The sequence below is a fragment of the Scomber scombrus genome, chromosome 3, assembly GCF_963691925.1.
Source record: "Scomber scombrus chromosome 3, fScoSco1.1, whole genome shotgun sequence".
NCBI classification, from domain to species: domain Eukaryota; kingdom Metazoa; phylum Chordata; class Actinopteri; order Scombriformes; family Scombridae; genus Scomber; species Scomber scombrus.
This window is the reverse complement of record NC_084972.1, coordinates 20557340-20577212: the sequence shown is the minus strand read 5'-3', so window position 1 is coordinate 20577212 and position 19873 is coordinate 20557340.

Below are 19873 nucleotides of genomic sequence, written 5' to 3'. Positions count from 1 at the left end.
ATAAGTGCTCATTATAAATGTAGCTTAACTGTGACGTGTGAAGTTACGTCAGTAAAGTTAAACAACAAATACTGAGACCACTGCAGAAAACTGCACATGGAACATTTAATATTGATGAATTCACATTATAGACCCTACCAATGACTGTCCCTGCATCAAATTGGCCACAATTTTGTGCATTCATACATGACCCAGCCATATATTAGATCTTGATCTAGTCTTGTTTCTTAATAGATGTCCCTGCCACCACAGCAGTAATAACATTTTCCAGATTACATTTTCTGATTGCCTTCTCCACTTACAACCTGTCAGCGACCACATTATAAAGATTTGGTTGGAGTTTGGTTTATATTTTATTGCAGTTTGACAGATGTAGCATTTAACATAAATTATATTTGAAGTTGTTGCATTTACTCCGCAGGTCAGCAAGCAGCTATACCAGGGGACCATGGTCATGAGCTTTCTAGTTGCTGCGAGATCTGTATCTATTTTGGGAGCAGTGCACTTGTCAGAGAGGTTGATATGTGAGTCATTCAGTACCTTAGATTCGTACCTCTGCTGTGTAGCTTCATTTTGTCTAACATGGTAATTTGATATTGATATTTGGTTTCAGAGCTTTACTAGGACACATCATAGTAGGAGAGACATTTTTCATTGAATTTATTGTTTAAAATAAAATATAAAAGTTAGCACACAGTGCAAAAATGTATGTATAAAAATGCACAGTGTTTTATTCCATTTATTGAACATGCACTTTAAACACAACCTACATAGCGTAGAAAAAAAACTTCAACAGAAAATAAATAAATATGTTTAAGGTGAGTGAGTGTATTGAACATAGAGCAACTGAACAATAAGCATTAGCAGTATATTTAATAGCACTATTAACTCAAGTACACTGTATTGTATATGCTCTTATATTTTACATTTCTGCAAACAAATGAATAACTGTAGCAGTCAGATTTAGTGGTGGAGTAAAAAGCCAGATATTTGTGGAATAAAAGTATAAAGTAGCAGAACATTAGTACTTGAGAATTGCACTGTAAGTAAATGTACCTAGTTTCCTTGCATGGGCACTACTATGCATAAGGGCACTCTCATTGTGTTACATTCATAAATCATAGTAAGACTACACAAATATAATAAAAAACAATCTTGTTCTGTTTATGCTCACAATCATCATCAATTATTCATAACAATTCAATGTGTTACATTTCCGTTATGCTTTATGGCAGCAGCACATACTACAGAATATTAGGCCTTCTGTGTGGAAGACGAAAGCATCTCACTGTCACTGAAGGTGTGTGTGTGGCCATGAATACCTTTCAAGGTCTCATCTGGCCTGTGTGCATCTGCTGAGATTATTTTTGTCCAGACCCCATCCGTCACTCTCATGTACATTAATAAGCTATCAAGCCCACCAGACAGACTGTGTGTAACAGCTCCTAGCACTGGAAACGGACTGACCAAAGAACTGTGATGTCTTGTTGACGGGATCCTCACATAACACATGAGGTTATTATGTTGATGGATGGGGTTATGAATTAGAATCAGTCTGTATGTTGGATTTGATCCACAGGACAGATTTTTCTTTATTCAGTGGGATGGGGAGATGTGTTTGTTTGCCCTGGTGCCATGATGGTATGGTTTATGGCTAGCTGTAGGTTATGGGTGTTCAGCAGTGTGTATTTGTGTGTGTGTGTGTGTGTGTGTGTGTGGAGGGGTGGCCACTTGCTAGGCCATACTCATGCTGTCAGGGTGAAATATCACTGCACTCTCTCTTGATTGCTGTGTATGGTGCTTCAGCCCGATTCATAAAAATGCAATTCCATGCAGCTCTGTGCCTGGCTTGACATAATAAACTGCGACACACCGGAGAGGCTGATTTAGGACGTGGAGGAGCACTGAGGCTGCTTTAGGGGATTGCTACTCAATTACCACATGCGGAAGGTTCAGAACCAGAATATATTTGTGAAAAAACACACAACTTCAGGATGTTACACACTAACAAAATCAAATATTACTAAATGTTTAAATGTTAAACTTCATATCAGTAACTGTATTTTTTGATGACTTCTTGTACCAACCGCTGTTAATTTGGGGATTTTTTCTTTTTCAGATAAACTGTGCCATTTACATGACAGCAACAATATATAAACTTTTGTTTATATCCACATTTTTAATAACAATCATGTCATTGTAATGTTGCATTTAAGGCCTGGAAAAGACAACATCACATTATTTCAACTTCAGTCTTGTTTGATGTTTAACAACACTGACATTTTTGCCTGTAAAAGTATTAATTGATGTATGATTTTCCCAATTAAGTATCTTTTCATTTACCAATTGTTTGAGTGTAGAATGAATTTTTTGTTCTAGTTTTTAAAATGTGAGAATCTGGATCAGACTAGATGACTGATATTAAACCGGTTATTTGTATTCAAGTGAATGATGGCTGCTACTGACGGGAAACACGATGGGAGGGAATGACAGCTGCTCATACATGACAATACACAGCCTTCTAAAAATCTCACTATGCCTGTACTTCTTGTTCAAAGAGAATGGCATTAAAGCTGATGAAAATGGAAAGGGGATTTATTCTGCTGGGCATTAGTCTCTCAGACTTGAAAGTGAAGCCGCGTATCGAGCCCTCTTGTTTGTGAAATATTAGTGTTCAGTTTGACCATAGCATGTTCGTTTGACTTTGTGATTTCGATTTAGAAGCTGCTTAACCTGCTCTGAAGCAAACATACTTAAGGTTACAGCTATTTGCTTTCATGCTCTAAATGACGGGGATGGTTTTCAATGTCCTGCCTTTATCTTTTCACCTGCAAAACCACCTGCTTAGGCCGACCGGTGAGCCGAGCATTCCTCCCGGCTCCCACTGTGGCCTATTGAGCGTCCTGCCATTTCCTTTCAAAACAGGAGGATGTGATGCAAGGATGTGAGTGAGTGCTTCGGTCAGGTCCCCGGTGTGCTCGCCTTGCAGAGCACCGGTGTGAGAGATGGCTCCATGACAATGGGCTTCCTGGCAAAGGTTTTTTCTTTTTTGCACAGGAGGAAACCGGCTGTTTAATGCAGGAGCTGGTCTACACGCTGCAGAGAGGTTACGCGGTGCAGAGATGGCCTGAGTGTTAAAACATTTTGGAGTAACTGTGTCAGGGTCTTGTCTGTGGTGGAGGTCTCCATGCCAACCACTGCACAATGGGCAGAATACAGGCTAACTGTGCCTCCAAGGCTTGAGAGGGTATTTTAAGATTTTGTAACATGCTCATTTGATCTCATGGCATTGTTAATTTTTTATTACAACACGTTCATGTACTTATTTCCTGCAGTGTGTGGTAGTTGTTTTCACACGTTGCAGTAAATCGCACTTTTCACTGTGCAATGCTTCAGAGCTGTTGCACTACATAGTGAGTCAAGTAGGAGTTTATTTGAGGTATTTTTCAGTTGAGTATGTGCTAATTTTTATTTTATATTCAGCAGTTTTCTACAATTCCTTTTCAAGATGAAGCCTCTGGAAACCACCAGCCCTACCAGTCCTACTTTTCACTTTTTATACAACTCCTCCACTTTCTCATCTTCCTTTTTTTTCTCCATAGCAGTGGGGGAAGATGAAGAATCTGTTTCCCAGCAGCGGCCCAAGCTTTAAGATGGATCGAGGGGATTTGCATGGGGTGGGGTGGAGAGAGAGAGAGAGAGAGAGAGAGAGAGAGAGAGATGTTACTGCTGAGGCACAGCAAATGAGGGCTGTAGAGAGGGGAGGAGGGAGAGGGAGGAGAGAAAAGTGGGCATACTCACACAGATCAGAAAACAACAGTCCCGTCCTGTGCCCAGAGGACAGACGCTGCTGTCTACTCACACTGAGAGTGGAGAGGGAATAGGAAGGAGGATTGACTTTTACCTGCTGTACACGCTGCACTCACCACTCGCTTCCCCTCTTCTTTGCTCCACTCTTCAACACAGTCGCAGAGGACTGTCAGCCCGTACAGACAAAGCACAAGATCAGAGCGCTGGCAGAGCAAGTGTGCCTACAGCTTCACCGCCCTGTATTAGTCTCCCTCACACATGCACACCAAAATGCTCTCACAGCCACACGTTCAGATAACTTTCCCTTGCGCACACACACTTAGATGCTGACAAGCAGGCAGCCAGGCAGGCACACCCCCTCCCATTATCTGTGTGGCGAGCAGTTCTGCTCATATTGGTGTGAGCAGTGAGGGGCTGTGTTTCAATCCTCAGCAGCAGCAGCAGTAGCAGCAGCAGCGGCAGCAGGAAGCATCCAGAGGAGAGCAGTCAACACCAGAGATCACACACCAGCTTCTACAACAGAAGGCAAGCCTCCCTCTTCTCTCTTCTTCTTCTTCTTCTTTCTTTTCCTCTCTCTGCTTTTTCCCTGTCTTAACGTGACGCAGTGTTGCTGACCTTCCCTTATCTCCTCTCCCCCTCCCTCCCCCTTTCTGCTCAGCGTGTGCCAGTGGGACAACTATGGAGGACACCCTCACCTGCAGCCATGCCACTTTCTCCCAGGTGTTTGGACGCCAGGGACAGCTCATGCAAGCCAGTGAGTAGCCACAATTACACCTCCTGTCTCCTGACAAATTATTAGCCAGCTGCATGTCAGCGTAACTGATCGCCACCCTCAGCATGTCTCCCCGATCCCATCCTCAATTTTATTGCCATTTTAATTTAGCTGATGCAAAGAGGCGCAACAAACCTCTTTTTAAGGCACTAAAAGGTTACCATGGCTAAAATCTTCCTGGGCTGCTGCTATAATAAAGCGTGGAGTTTTTGGAGAGAAAAAGAGAAACTGGGTTATTTCTGTTCAGTAAGGGAATAATCTCAATGATGCGTGTGCTTATGTAAAGGGCAAGAAGAAATAATTTCAAGGTATTTGTTTTACTCACAACATGGATTATGTCATTGTGACTGTGGTTGATGTTTCTGTTTGTGCAGCAAGTTGCTGAGGAGCAGATTGGATACATTAACTTGTTTAATATTGTAAAAGAGAGACATAGAAAGTAAATCTTTTTCAGACAGGTGTGGGACTCAGCTGTTGGTCGGGGTTGCATTTTGGGAAATTGGGCATTTTATGGGGGAATTCAATTCAATGAAATGAATCAGAGTTTGATTATTAAGATGTGGATTATTAATTGTTATGGTTTGAGAACATTTGTGAAGATTGTGATTCAGACGAGAATTTCTTGTTGTTTCATGTTTTTAGCAATATGATTCAATAGTAAAGTTGCAGTTGGTTATTGTAGAGATTTCATCTTCATGGTGGGATGCAAAATCCACTTCTTGCTGAAACATATTCATAGCGCAGGTGCATAGTATTAGTGCGGTTGAATCTAACAGACTGAGACAACATCAGAGATGCTGCAGAGCTCAGACTGATGGCTGAATTATTAAAAACTGAATACATCAAGATTTTCAGGGGTGCAGAAACATTGCATACAACCTTGAACCACTGCAAATGAGGCATACTTCAGTGATATCTTATTATGTAATGCACATGGTCAGAATACATATTTCTCCTGGGAAAAAAAGGGGGAGATTGACTTGCCTCCAGAATGAAAGTGTCAGCTGCATCCTCCCTCATCTGGCTTGGTATCTCTCCTCATAGAGTCTTGCTGTGAGAAGTTAGTCAATGCTTTTGATGCCATACATGCAAAGGGATTCTTCAGACAGTGTTATGAAAGATAATGAGGAGAGCTCAGGGCAAATATCAAAATAAAACTGCTTTTAGAGTTGCATCCCATATTTTGACTTTGCCACATCAGTTTTAAATTCCTGTTTCCCGTCATTACCACCTGCAAAGACAAGTGTCATTAACAACAACCGAGCTAAGACAGCACTTTTTGTAGCTAATATTAGAAACACCTCAGTCAATTTTTTCCTGAGCTGAGGAACTGAACATGTTTTTTTACACACGTGTTTCTTAATAAGCTCTGTTGCAGGATTTCATCTGCAGGGATTTATTTAGCCCATTTCATATGAGGAGTTATTTGAGAAGATAAACAAGAAAATCCAGTGCAGAGGATTGTTGTTGTCTTTGCTGATATTCTTCACCCCCCCTTTGCACAAGAGCACCCTTTTATAAATAATGTGCTTTGTTCGACTGTATCCGTGGACTTAATACTGTGTTGATAAGAGGATATCACTGTTAGAGGGTTGCAGGGCCCTGATTAATATTCTGCTTCAGAGCAGCAGAATACTGGAAGCATCTTAACTAAATGAGTGGTTTTGGAGTGCTGCTGATCTGCTGTGTGTCTCTCTGGTTTCATATTTTTGTGATGAGCAGAGAGTGTGACCCTCTCAGAATTTATGCACAAATAATACAGTACATATGCTTATGAAAACACAAACACTGGAAGACTCATAATAAAACATGTAATGTATTAGTGCCCAAATATATGCAGCATTTTAAAGGGGCAGTATTTAGAATTTAGTAACATCTAGCGAAACTGACTTAGCAGAAATGGAATACAATATTCATAAGTATGTTTTTTTAATGTATTATCACCTGAAAATAAGAATTGTTATATTTTCGTTATCTTAGAATGAGCCCTTTATATCTGTTATGTTTATATCTGTATATGTTTCTACAGTAGCCCAGAATGTACAAACCTAACACTGACTCCAGGGAGGGTCTTTTGTGTTTTTTGCGAGTTTCATGGCCACTGTAGGTTCTCCATGCTTGGAAGGGGTGGGATATTCAGTTGGTTGCAATCTGCAACTTCATCACAAGAAGCACTAAATTGTAAACACTGGCCTTGTATTTATCTGTATTTGTGCACTGTATATGTTTCACAGATGTGTTGCTGGGTGAGTTTATCTGGAGGGCATTGCAGTACGAAGTGAAGTTAGGAGGTTGTGGCAGTTATCACATCGCATCATGGATGACAGCTGAGACTTTTTATGTAGAAGTGTGAAAGTTTTTGAAATTTAATGATGATCAAAATAAGTAGTGTAACAATTATAGTATAAAGGGGAACTATAGCTGTTGTGTGAGAGTGTATTTCAGTGGTTCACATCTTTGCTTGTGACCCTTTAAAGCGATGCAACATTTACTTATATGTGTTTGAGTTGAGAGCAGTTCAACCAAAGCCATTCCCCGCACTCTCAGCTTGTTTCATTTGAATTGTTTTTAGGGGCGTGAAATGGTAACTATTAAACATCTATTATAATCTACTGATAATGATAAACAAGTACACTTGAAACACCTATATTTAAAGGTTAAAAATAAATTAATAAACTATATTAAACTTTTAATTAATTCTTAACTAATCCCTGACAATGCTGTATCCGTTTTGTCATGAAAGGCCTCATCAAGTTGTGCTGCAATGTGTATGTATATACCCAGTCTGTCTCATGCAAATTCTGTTTGATTGGACCACAATGAGCGGGTTAGTTGTCAGACTGGATGCACAAGAAAGAGGGGCGAATCTAACAGATATGCAAATCACAGTGCTGGTTAGGCTGCTGTTGTGGTTTGATGTATTGAACTGGAATTGGGTTTTATGCTAAGTGGCTTTGAATTTTTTTCCCAGAAAAAAAAATATTTGTGTGAAAATGAAGTTATGATGAAAAGAACAAGAGCTAATGTAAAAGCAAAGATGCACCTAGAAATGATAAAGATGTTCCTTTTTTAGAGACAAAACCCCCTCGTCCTCGAGTGTAGAGCAGTGGAAATGTGAACTGCTTAGTCTAATACTTACATGGACCACATATATTAAACAAAACTGTAGCAAGACTGTCCTCTTGTCCCTAACAGCGTTTTTTTCCCCCCTTTGTGCGTCTTTGCTACAAGTATAATTCTGCCCCGAGCAAATGGTAAGTGAAACTGCTGTTTCTGAGAACTCCATGCATTATTCACCACATCTTGGCTTTCTTTATGTAGCCTGCTCATTGCCGGTAGAATGCCCTCCTTTATCTGTCCTTTAATTTTATAAACATTTTGTCCTACGTTTTGCCCTCAAACTGCTTGCAGTGACAAAAAGTTCACAAGGTTTCACGGCCACATGAAAAAAGCCTCAAAAACACGATCACTGCGTTTGCACAAATCCCTGCAAGCTCAGGCTCTATCTGCTCCTCCTTGCCCTAATGCCTATGCCCTGACAGTGCAGCGCTCTCAGTCACCTTTCTGCTCCACTGGACCACAGTGATGTGAGGACAGACACAGTGTAAGGTTATCCGCAGTTGTCCAAGGGGTCCACAGAGGCCTATAAACTCTGAATATCTTCATTCTCCCTCCGGTGTGAAGCCATCCTCACGTCTCTGTTCAGGGAGGTCAAGGTGTTGGCTTATAGCCAAGATACTCATCCCTATTAGACCCCGGGCTGCCGGCCATCAAACCTAATAGTAATATAATTCACAAAGAGGAAGGCTCTTTTAAGTGCTTCTTTGATAGAGTCATTTTCAGTGCAGGTGTATTCTGAAACTAATCCCATAAGTGCTAAATGAATTTTGCCAGATATGATAAACTTTGCTCCTCTTCATGGTGAAGGTCCAGTCATATATTTTAAATAATTTCTTCTGAATTTCTAGTTGGCCTAATACATCCCTCACTCTGGTTTATACATCCTTACTTACATTATTGATTTTAGTCCCCGGGTATACCCAGCAGCACTGAAAATCACTCTGTCAGAGTTGATTCAGGCATAATTTAGATCTCCTTCTCAGTTCTAATCCTCATATTGAATTTGAGAAACTCAGTAGAGCTTCCAGTGGCAGTCCTCCTATATCTGCCAGTCAGCACATCCCAACTCAAAGCTTCAGCCTCAGGCCAGTCAGAGCTACTGCGTAATTCTACGCAAACTGCTGTAAATGTGCTGTTTCAGTTTAGGGTAAATTATTAGTTGGTAAAAATCGATCAGGACTGCGTTGAATATATTGCATTGTGCTGAAATGTATTGAGTCGTTGTGTATAATTGCATTTACTTGCATATACCCCTTTAGTTCTCCATGACAGGGAATCGCATGTATCTTCATTAGTGCACTTCCCCTCAGGATGGTCAATAAACCAATGGGAGTTCACTTACAGCATTAGCTCAGTGTTACCTCTCAGAATCCACGTGTCTGCTTTCTGACAGGGGATCAACATCTCCTAGACTGACAGGAGTCTCCTCACTGAGTGGGGACACTGAGATCTACAAGATGCTGAGCTTCATGAACTCCTGACCAGTTACTCACAGAGTGACAACACAGTCGCTTGATGAGAAAAGCATTATACATCCTGCATGCAGGTGCTCCTCACAGACTCTGACTATGGGTTTTATGGCAAGAAACATCCTCTGCAGTGAGGCAGATGGCACTCCAAACAATGGACTGCTCCCACATTCTTCCTTTCTGATAATTGTATTATATCATTTTATTGTAATATTATTATTATATTACTTTGCAATTATAGTGATATGCACTATAACACTGTGCAGGCTGGCATCCCATGCCTGTGCAGGCTGGCATCCCATGCCTGTGCCCTATAATATCTCAGGGACTGCTGGGTATATTGGCTGTGAGGATGACCTACCTGTCTGTTATTATGAGAGGGAAATTGAGAGTTAATTTTGAAGACGTTACTGAAAGGGGAGAAAGTTGCAATAACATACATATTTATTTGACAATTTTCAATTTTGTTGCTGTTCTGGAGCTTTACCCCACAATATTCCTCAGCAGACGGCGTGTATCTGGTTTTACTGCTTCCAAGGTCAAGAATAAGCTTTCAATCTCAGTGTACTGTATTTATTTATATGTCTGAACAAGGGATACAACATAATCCTTCACTTCACTGTGCAATACTCATTCTGACCTGATGGCTGCCGCATTACTCCCTGTCCCACAAAAAGTGATTTGTTGCTGCAGCACAGCACCAAACTTCTGGATTTATTGAAAACGAAGTGCTTTGCTGTTTCTGAGGCATTTCATACATTTCCGCATTGTTTCAAAGGATTGTCACAATTTCCCGCACTTTGAACTGCTGTGCCTCATCTCGCTCTCTTTCTCTTAATCTCCCCGTCTCTGTTTATCTCTCTCTCACACACATACACACACACACACACACACACACTCATAAAAAAGTGAAGTTTTGAAAACTGAGGTTATTGCTAAATTTAAAGTGGATGCACATAAGCTGAATGCGCTCAGCGAACACATCTCCCGGATTTAATAGTCACTCATCTCCACCACTTTAAAGCAGCTAAATTTGTCGCTGCTCGATCTACTCTGCAGACACTGAGCTGCCAGGAGAGTGTTTGAAGGTATGAACAACAGCAGCCTTCTCAGGGGGGCTAATCCTGCTCATCTTGGTGACTGTATGATTAAGTGTGTGCATTTGTAGGGTTTTGTGTTATTGTGTGGATGTATATGTGTTAGTGTGTGTCTGAGTACGAACTGTAAGTTTGTGTGAAGATTGAACTTTCTAGCATGGTAAAAACACACACACATACATAACTTAATTAGATGCACAACAGTCAAATAAAACACTCTCTAAGCTGCCCTGATGAAAAATCTTCCTCATAGATTCATCAATCTCAAGAGTTGTTTCCAGTGTGCCGTCCCGTCGTGTTTCTGCATCATTGAACCCTGTGCCTGAGTGTCTGCTGACTCCACACATCTGCCTCATCGCACCCAGTACAGCTGGCCTTATTTTCCTTTTCTGCCCACCATAAACCCCTTAATTTCTCAGCTCTACTCTGCAGCAGTGTTGGGAAGGTTACTTTTGAAATGTTATGGATCACAGATCACTAGTTACCCTGTTAAAAAGTAATAAGCAATGCAACTATTTTAATTAATTCATCAAAGCAATGCAACTTATTACATTTGATTAGTTTTCGATTACTTTCCTAACAAATGTTTTAAACTGGGCAGTAAAGCTGAAAAGCCTTGAAAACATAAATTGAAACCAAGCAGTGTAAACTTCACAACACTCAACACTGATTACTGTCAAACTCTAATTAAAGTTCTTCAATGTAACTCAAATTGCAATGTTTTGATTTTAACAAACTCTGCAGTAAAGGAAAAAAATGTAACCATAACTTCAAACGAAATCCACATTGAGGTTGATTCGATTGGCAGATGAGAGGCGGTGTAATTTGAAACAACAGATCCAATCAAAAACCAACATTCATAATTTGAGCGCATACTGCTATATCAATGGAACTTGTTTAGATGTAGAGACCGCTCCTTTTATCCTTGTATGCCATCTTACCCTTGATAGTGTTGTACTCAAATTTGTCCCAATGGCTTTGCTGACCCACTTTGTCCGGGGGAAAAAAAAGAAGGCATTCCTTACAGTGTCCGACAATGGCAAATGCATTGCAACCTAAGAAAACACATGCAAATAGACAAAACACAAGCAAATTGATCAATCAATTTGACCATGCAAGTAAGGCATTTAGAAAATGTGCTGCAAATACCAGAGATAACGCAGTAAACACCTAAACACCTAGCTTACATGAAGTATCTGATCTGAAAAAAATGTTTAAGCCTTCTTATACAGCTCGGCTAGAGCATAAATACTATCAGACATCCCATTTCTTATCAGTCATTACACTACAGCAGCGTGATGCAGAGAGCAATCCTGAGAAGAATCTGCTATGCTCTTAGTCAGTATAAATTTGCATCATTAGTTAGTGCAGGCGCTCCTCTGGTGATGAAATATAGGCTATTCTCCTGGGTGCTTTTCTTTAACATGCAAGGCACGCTGTTTGAGGGTGGGAATGACACTGCATGTACATCAATGTTACAATGAGAGAACGATAGTTTCACTTGGATTGACTCCATGCAAAGGACCAGAAAATATGAACAACTATAAATGCATACATTTGTCTGCTGTGTAAAATTATAGACCCTGTGTGTTCATAGTTCTAAAAGGTTATTCCTTTAGATTATAACAAAGAAAGAGCAGCACTCTTTTTTAGATAAAGTACATAAAGTTCAGTGGTGTTTTGATTGTGTAAAAAGCTAATGAACAGTGCTGTGTTACAACCATGCACCCAATAATAGGACACAGTATGCTTGCAAGTTGAGGCACATGACTGCACTGTACACATGTTTTTCCATCAATTTACACCACAAAGGGAGGAGGGGTTTCTTAAAATGCCTACATAGAGTGGTCGTCAGAGTTGGATTTTATTGAAGTCGCCAGATCAATAGTGCACTGAATCGACCAGAGCTCATGATAAGCAACACTTCATAAGAAAAGGCTCAATGTTAAACTCATTCAGAAGACTGTCTGTCCTGTATTGCATAGCTGCAGCTGGAAGGGTCTCTATGTCCATGTGTGAACCAATAAGAACCCACAGTGACATCATGCTCTTGCTCCAACGCTGCCTTTGTACGTATGCCCCTCGGTAATACATCTTAATGCGGGTGTAGAGCCACTGGTTTGTCATATTACATTACATTAGCTGCCTCTTTTGTTTAAGGATTTGTTACTGAAACCAAACTCACCAGAGTCAACGCCTTCACTGAGGTCCCATGTCAAACACTTAATGCTCTTATAAAGATCTCTGGTGAATTCTGTGTAAGTCTGCTGAGCTGTGAATCTGCTTCTTTCAACTTGTTGAATACCTCTCACTCCGATCTCAGCCTGCTGAAGAGTGACTCAAAAAAAGCATTCAGAATCACCGGTTTGACTCACAAAATCATCTGTGCTTTTCCAAAGTATCTTGTTTTTTAACTGTGATTCACCTCCATAAGCATTACACCACCTGCCAGGCACCACAGCCTCAACAATCCCACAACTAAACGTCCTCCACTTAAATCAGTGTGAATCTTAAAGACACTTAAAATAAATAAATAAATGAGTTAATAAAGCTTAGTGCAAGTCCTGAAGAAATTTACATCTTTGAGTTTCTTTGGTCTTATGAGTTTAATGGTCCGTTGACACAAGCTTTTTTATTATATTTTTTCACATTTTGTCACCTTTTGCACATGTAATAATTTGATTCTTTTTTGCATCTAAAGGCCATATAAAATTCTTTTCATTGTGCAGGCACTTTTTACATGATTGACCTTTGTACCAGAGTTTAAAATATAGATTTTGTTTGTGCCAAGTTTAAGTCCTGTCCTATGGATTTGTAATATTACTTAGTCAGGCACCACAGCCTCGGCTTTGGCCACTGCAACCAGAATAAAATCCCACAACTAAATGTCCTCCACTTAAACCAGTGGGAATCTTAAAGACCATTAAAGACAAGACTCAAATACACTGTTTATGAATAATCCCTTAACCAAATACCAGCCTATATATGAATATATGAAGCACAGTGAGACTTAAGATTGGCTAATTTGACTTTTGAAAAAATATTATAATAACAAAGCCAGTCCTGGGCTGCACTCAGAAGGTAGAAAGTAAGAAAGTAAAGCAAAAATATTACCAGTGGAGTAAAGCTGTATATAATGGGTAGCAAAAATAAGTGAACATTTCATGGAAAAGTATATGAATGCTTAAATACCCAAGTTAGAATTAAACTGGGAAATAAGCTTTTTCATATGTGAGTTTTCAGAATCCACCTGAGAAAACAGTCAAAAAATAAATAAATAAATTAGTTAATAAAGCTTAGTGCAAGTCTACTCACTTTTTATTTTTATTTTTCCTTTTCTTCTTTTAACTCCACTGACATCCATGCTTTTCAATTCAACCCATTCGATTTTGCCTCGACCCCTATGAACCAATCATCGCGATGCTGTCAGACCTTAAAGTCCAACTGAAATTATACTCCCTTTTTTGTCTTCTACAGCAATTAATCTGCTCTGTAAATCATATGACCTATGTTCTCCTTTGAGAAAAAAAAACAAGTACCAAAAGGGAGACATTTATTTGTTTAATTCTTTGATTTCATGACGGTGCCCCCCACAGTACTTTTACATTACATGGACGAAATGCTTTTCCATCATCTGCTTATGCAGCTGGAGTCCTTATTTTGATAGAGCAAAGTGATAACATTGGGTTCTATCACAGAGAAGATGGTCACACTGAGCCTGATAGTATCAACCAAAAAAAGCACGGAGTCAATCCAAGTGAAAAGTGCACCACTAACATCAGTTTTCAGGCTGGATAGCCAATTAGTTGCTTAGTTGCAGCACATTAAACAGCATGTTAAGCTGTCATGTCATGAAAATGTCACTTCGGTACAGTTAGATGCTGGTTTGGCCATTGATCTTTAAAATCCCTGTTAGGGATACAGTCTGTCCATGACTTGTAGCTAAAGCAGTTTGTTTACTTTGTTTACTTTGACTCTGTTCCATATGGTGTAACACTGGTAGCCTGCCAGTTGATGTCAATTAATCAAGCCTCCATCACGCCCCCGCAGCTGGTTGATACAAAAAGGAACATGTCCTTTATGTCCTTTTTTCTTCATTTTGATAATACAGAACTACTAACACATTTTAAAACATACAGTATTGACTTTATCTTTGACTGCAAATAGTGCTGATTAAATGTGATTTGCAATGGGTCCAGTGAGTTAATCTTTTTTTTTCACTCTTTCACCACCGATGATTGGACTTCAACCAGGACATATTCCTATACAGCTCATGTCATGACTTGCATATAAAATGATGATGTAACAATGGGGTCTAATTGCTAAAGATACTTGCATTTCTCCTCTCTGCTTTACATCTTCCTCTGCATGTAAATTCCTGAAGAAATTTACATCTTTGAGTTCTTTGGTCTTATGAGTTTAATGGTCCTTTGACAAAAGCTTTTTTATTATATTTTTTCACATTTTGTCACCTTTTGCACATGTAATAATTTGATTATTTTTTGCATCTAAAGGCAAAGAACATTGGAGACATCGAACATACCCAATAGATCATAGACACAGGCTCCGTCGTGGGCTGACAAAGCCTGAACTGCATCAAACCAGCATATGTGTCAAGTGTTTTCTGCATCACAACTCTGATGTCATCGTAGTTCGAGCTATCCTCCACAGACATATACATGGAGAGACTTGCTCAGCATCATTAAACAGTGCTCAACTCTCTCCCTTTCAAGCTCACGAGTGGCGGCCATGTGAATATGGAGAGAGAGAGCACAGTTTGGAGCGTTTGATGTGCGACAGAAGGGAAAAGACCCCACAAAATGTGGCAGCAACAGTTTTCTGCACACATGAATGTCTTACTTGCTCATGTGTTGTGTTGATACGCCTTTGAACTCTCAGAGTTGTTTACCTGCACAGAAACGTGTTAATGAATGATAGTGATAATACCTGCAGTCTGAACATAGAGTAGCTCATTTACTATAAGAAACCTGCTCTGAAATGGAATTTTCAGCATCAAAGTGGCTGATAATGAGGATGAACCATCACCCCATATTAGAGCAAATTTGAAGTTCAGCTATATAATCCACACCTGTCTCATTTCAAGTTTTTGAGTCATGCGCAACGTGCTTTTGTGCTTTGGTACAGAGATATGCTGCAGGTCTGACCCACTTTCATCCACCCTGGAAGACAGGTACAGACACTCACAAACAGTCCTAATTGGCTGCAGCCTTGTCACCGGTGCTGCCGTTAGCCCCGGCTCTCAAAAGGTACTCCAGCATGCAGTCTCTGGATTTTGAATTGCCATGTCTGAGCTCACACAGGCCTCCTCTAACAAGCAATGTTTAGTCCGACTCTGTAGAAGACGAGGGGAGCCTTATTTCCCCTCCTTATCTCAACTGATGCAGAGAGGCTTCTTCACTTCTGTCTGCCAGTCGCATCTTCAAAGTTTCTCCTTAAGCTCATTTCCATGCTTTGTGACTGCTGTTGAAAACAGCTATTAACAATGCACCTTGCCTTCCTGGGTCCATTTGTGCTGCATATTTCTTTTTCCTGCGGATCACCAGACAAATGCTGACATTGTGACATTGTGTTGAGATATCATATAACAGCTACAACAGCTATCTAAAACATTAGTGGAGAAAGTGGAAATGCATTAAATTGGAGGAATATGCAAAAGTAATAAAGCAATAATTGTTTAAAAAAAACACAATGCAAAGGCAGTAACATGCTTTGTTAAGTGTACTTTTGTCTTCAATTGTCACCAAAAACATTTTTCTTCAACTACACATTCTATCCACAGCTTAATGTTCATGCCCTTTCTTATTAAATTGATTAGGGGAATATTTGAAAAAAGTCTAACTGATGTTAAGTATATGGAGCAGGTTGCAGTAAAGTGGGTACACTAATAAAAATTAACACACAGTAGCTCTCACAGTAGACTGCACAGAGCAACAACAAAAGTTTGTTATGTAAGAGGACCTGAGGGTGGATTTTACCTTTAACTTATATGCAGAAGTTATGGGATTTTACTGTTTTCTGTGCTGTCTTTACCTGCTAATTCTCTGTAACTGAACTGAGCTCTTATAAAAGAGTTATTGTGGATGTAAACATTAATTAACCCTTAACCCTGAAAATCAATTTACAGTAAATCATTCAAACAGTCCCTCTCCTGGCCCCTGACCTTTAGCGCACACAGCTACTTGCCCTTTCTACCATTACATGCACCATTTCTGGTTGATATCAACGAGAGCTGCTCCTTATGAGTGAATTAATTACCTGCGTGTGTGTTTGTCTTCACTAAGTGGAGGACTTTCAGCGATAGTCACAATTCTCCAAATGGTTGTATCAGGTGCTGAAGACCCGCCTCAGGCAGATTATCAAAGGGCCATAGGAGGCTTTTATGTTCAGCTGATGGTTCAACACTCCCCCGAGATTTGTTTTCTAAAGTCTTTGACTCAAAGGAAGAAAGAGAAACCTGGTATGCTCAGTGCTGATCTCTTGTACTTCTCACTAGGTGGCACACTGATCAAAGTTATACAAAACCAGTGGCGGGCACTTTACCCTGGATCTCTCTGTACTGTTAAGGACTTTATTTTAATTACATGTCACTATCAGCTTTTGGAGAGAGCAGGGATGATCTTTTTCTCGTGATGAATCTTGTTAATCTTTGGAGAAATTTACATTTTTTTTATGTTTAAAAGTGCAACTTGTTGAATAGATTAAAGATTAATATGAATGAAACATAATTCTTTATTTGACTATAATCAATTAATGACATGTTATTTCACTATTAAATTTTGATATTTAATGTTCCAGATTAATTCGTCTGAGATAACTTCGTGACCTTATTTAGGGTAAAGAGGAAAATACAGCTGTTCAGACCAGCGAAAAAGGTTGAGAGAGTGGTACTTTTTCATTCCATTCGATTGTACAGTAGCATGTATAAAAGCGACCAGTTGGTGGCAATGTTGCTGTGGGCAAAATGAAATCCCTCCTGCAGTTTCTGCTTCAACACTGGAGCTTCATGCTTGAATGTAGAGCCAGCTGACACAGTGAGATGCAGCTCTCTCCATCCCTAAGGGGTCTAAATGATCTGGTAATTTGCTGTTATTTTCAGAAATGCATATCATACATTGCATCATGTATTAAGAATTTAAGGATTTTTTATTTTATGTGAGGCACAGTCTGTGCTGTGCTTTACTATATGGTCAAAAGTATATGGACACATACTAACAGATGTTTTGTTTTTCATACCCCTTATTTCCAAGTACGGAATTAAAAAGTGATGCTCTTTTATACATTGAGATAAGTTTACAGTTGTAAAAGTCTTCTGCGGCTTTGGAGCAGCTTTTTTAAGTCTGAGAAAATGACCCTGATGATGTCGTCATCGGTGCTTTCCCAGCTTTGATTTGCAGACTTCAAATGATTGAACAGAAAGCCTTCATTATAAACTGGTGTAGAGTTTAAAGTTATTTTTATACAGCTATAATGCCAGATGTCTATGTTAAACATTGCCAAAGTTCCAGTATTAACAGCAAATCAAAAGCTAGGACTTCAGCCTGCTCTGAAACTTGGATGTGTTAAGTTACCTCTGCTTCCTCCTTGTGATGACATCAGATTGTTTGCACATGCCTACAAACAGCTGTCTGTTTTGTAGCTTTCGTTGCTAAGGTCATTCCATGTGTTCACATTGTCCACTAGCATACTATATGTCGGATCAGATTTTGGCTGATGTATTTGAAAAGCTTCTTTGAGTAAACAACAAGAAAAGCAGTAAAATCTTACTACTACTGTTTGTTTACTTAACCTTTGGAGCGAAGGTGGTATTCCAGAAAGCGGGTTCAGTAAAAACTCTGAATTTGTTAACCCTAAGATGAGGGAAACTCTGGGTTTTCAGTTTCCAAACAGAAAGGGTAACTTAAACTCAGGGTCAGTTACCATGGTAACTGGCTCTGTGAACCTAGCCTGCTCACTGACAGGTTTTCTTCTTCCCTGAGTTTCTCCTGTCTCCTCCCTCCTACAGAGCCAGACACATTGTTTCATTTCCTCATCTTTCAGTCTGTCTAAAAGCATGTATCGATGTGCATTAATTAACAGAGTTTTACTGTTGGTCAGAATCTAAACCCTGGTTGTATTAGTGTATTGTTGCTATATTAGTTTAGGTAAAGTTATCACTTTTATCCACATCAGTCATTTCTTTGAGCAACAGTTTTTATTCTCACATTCAAATATTACACAGTGTGAATTCACCCTCAGCTCAATCTCAAGCTCCGCATGTTCTTCTGTTATAACACTGTGACTCTGGTCACGAGACAGCTGTCAGTTTGTTAGAGCAGCTCCTGCATTGAAATCTTTATTTCATATAATGTGCAATATCAGTTTAAATTTAAAGAATCAGTATGGAGCTTTAGACACGTCAATGAATAATTATCTCCATGACTCATAATGTGCCACTGATGGATCATTATTTCTGTAATATTGGAGATTGTATGTTCATATTTTTGAGTGATCACTGAATGCTGTTGAGCCAAGATCTCTAAAATCTTCAAACCTATGGTATTTTAACCTTGACAACTTTTCAAGTGAAAATCACCAAACACATTATTACTGGCTCAGTTTGTGAACTTACAGTCATGTCTCCATGTCTTCGATCTATATGTTCTTTAAATCTTTAGCTATACTTTTTATCTTCAGTTGCTGCCTTATGTGTTTTGTCCTCGTGAGATTAAAGCTGAACAAATATATGTAAAATGTAATGTAGACTGCTGTCTGATACACAGTCAGATACTACTTTATAATCCATTAAGGAAATGTAGGTCTGTAAATGATGACTTAATGTACAACACTGACTAAAACTTTATTGTGTTAACTTATTGACACTTCCCTGCTCTTTTTTAATTTTAAAAAAATTAATTAGCAGTCTGCATACACATGCGTTAATATCTTTACATCCACTGAATTCAATTGGAGGCTCTGCCTTTTATTTACCTGTTGCCTTGGTGACTTGTAGTATTGGAGCTAGGGATGTCCCGATCCAGCTTTTTGCACTTCCGATCCGATACCGATATTGTAGCTTTTAGCATAGGCCGATACCGATACCGGCTGATCCAAGCATGTATTAAAGATTAAAGATATTTACTTATTTTGTTGTTATACTCATGTTGAAAAGGGTTTTACTCTTAAGAACAACTAGCCAACTTAATTAGGTTAGTTTGAATAATCCACAATGGTTGGTAATGAGAAGCTGACCTGTTTATTCTTAACAGGGTTAAATAAACACAAAATAGACAAAATAATAAATAGTCAATTAACCACACAAACTGAATTGGCATCAGTGCTCTGCTCTTGAACAACAAGAGTGTAAACCAAGGCTTAAAAAGCCATCAGTGCAAACAATATTGTAAACTGTATTAAAAAAGCAAAACACACAAAAAAGCTGAGTAGAAAATAAATAGTGGGATGCTGGACAGGTCGCTAGGTGTGCTGAAAAACGCGGACCGGATTTGGGGGGAAAAGTGAAAAAAACTGGAATGGATTACCTACATCGGTGCGCTGGAAAACACGGACCGGAGTTTTGAAAACAAACTGGATCGGGAGTCCGGATC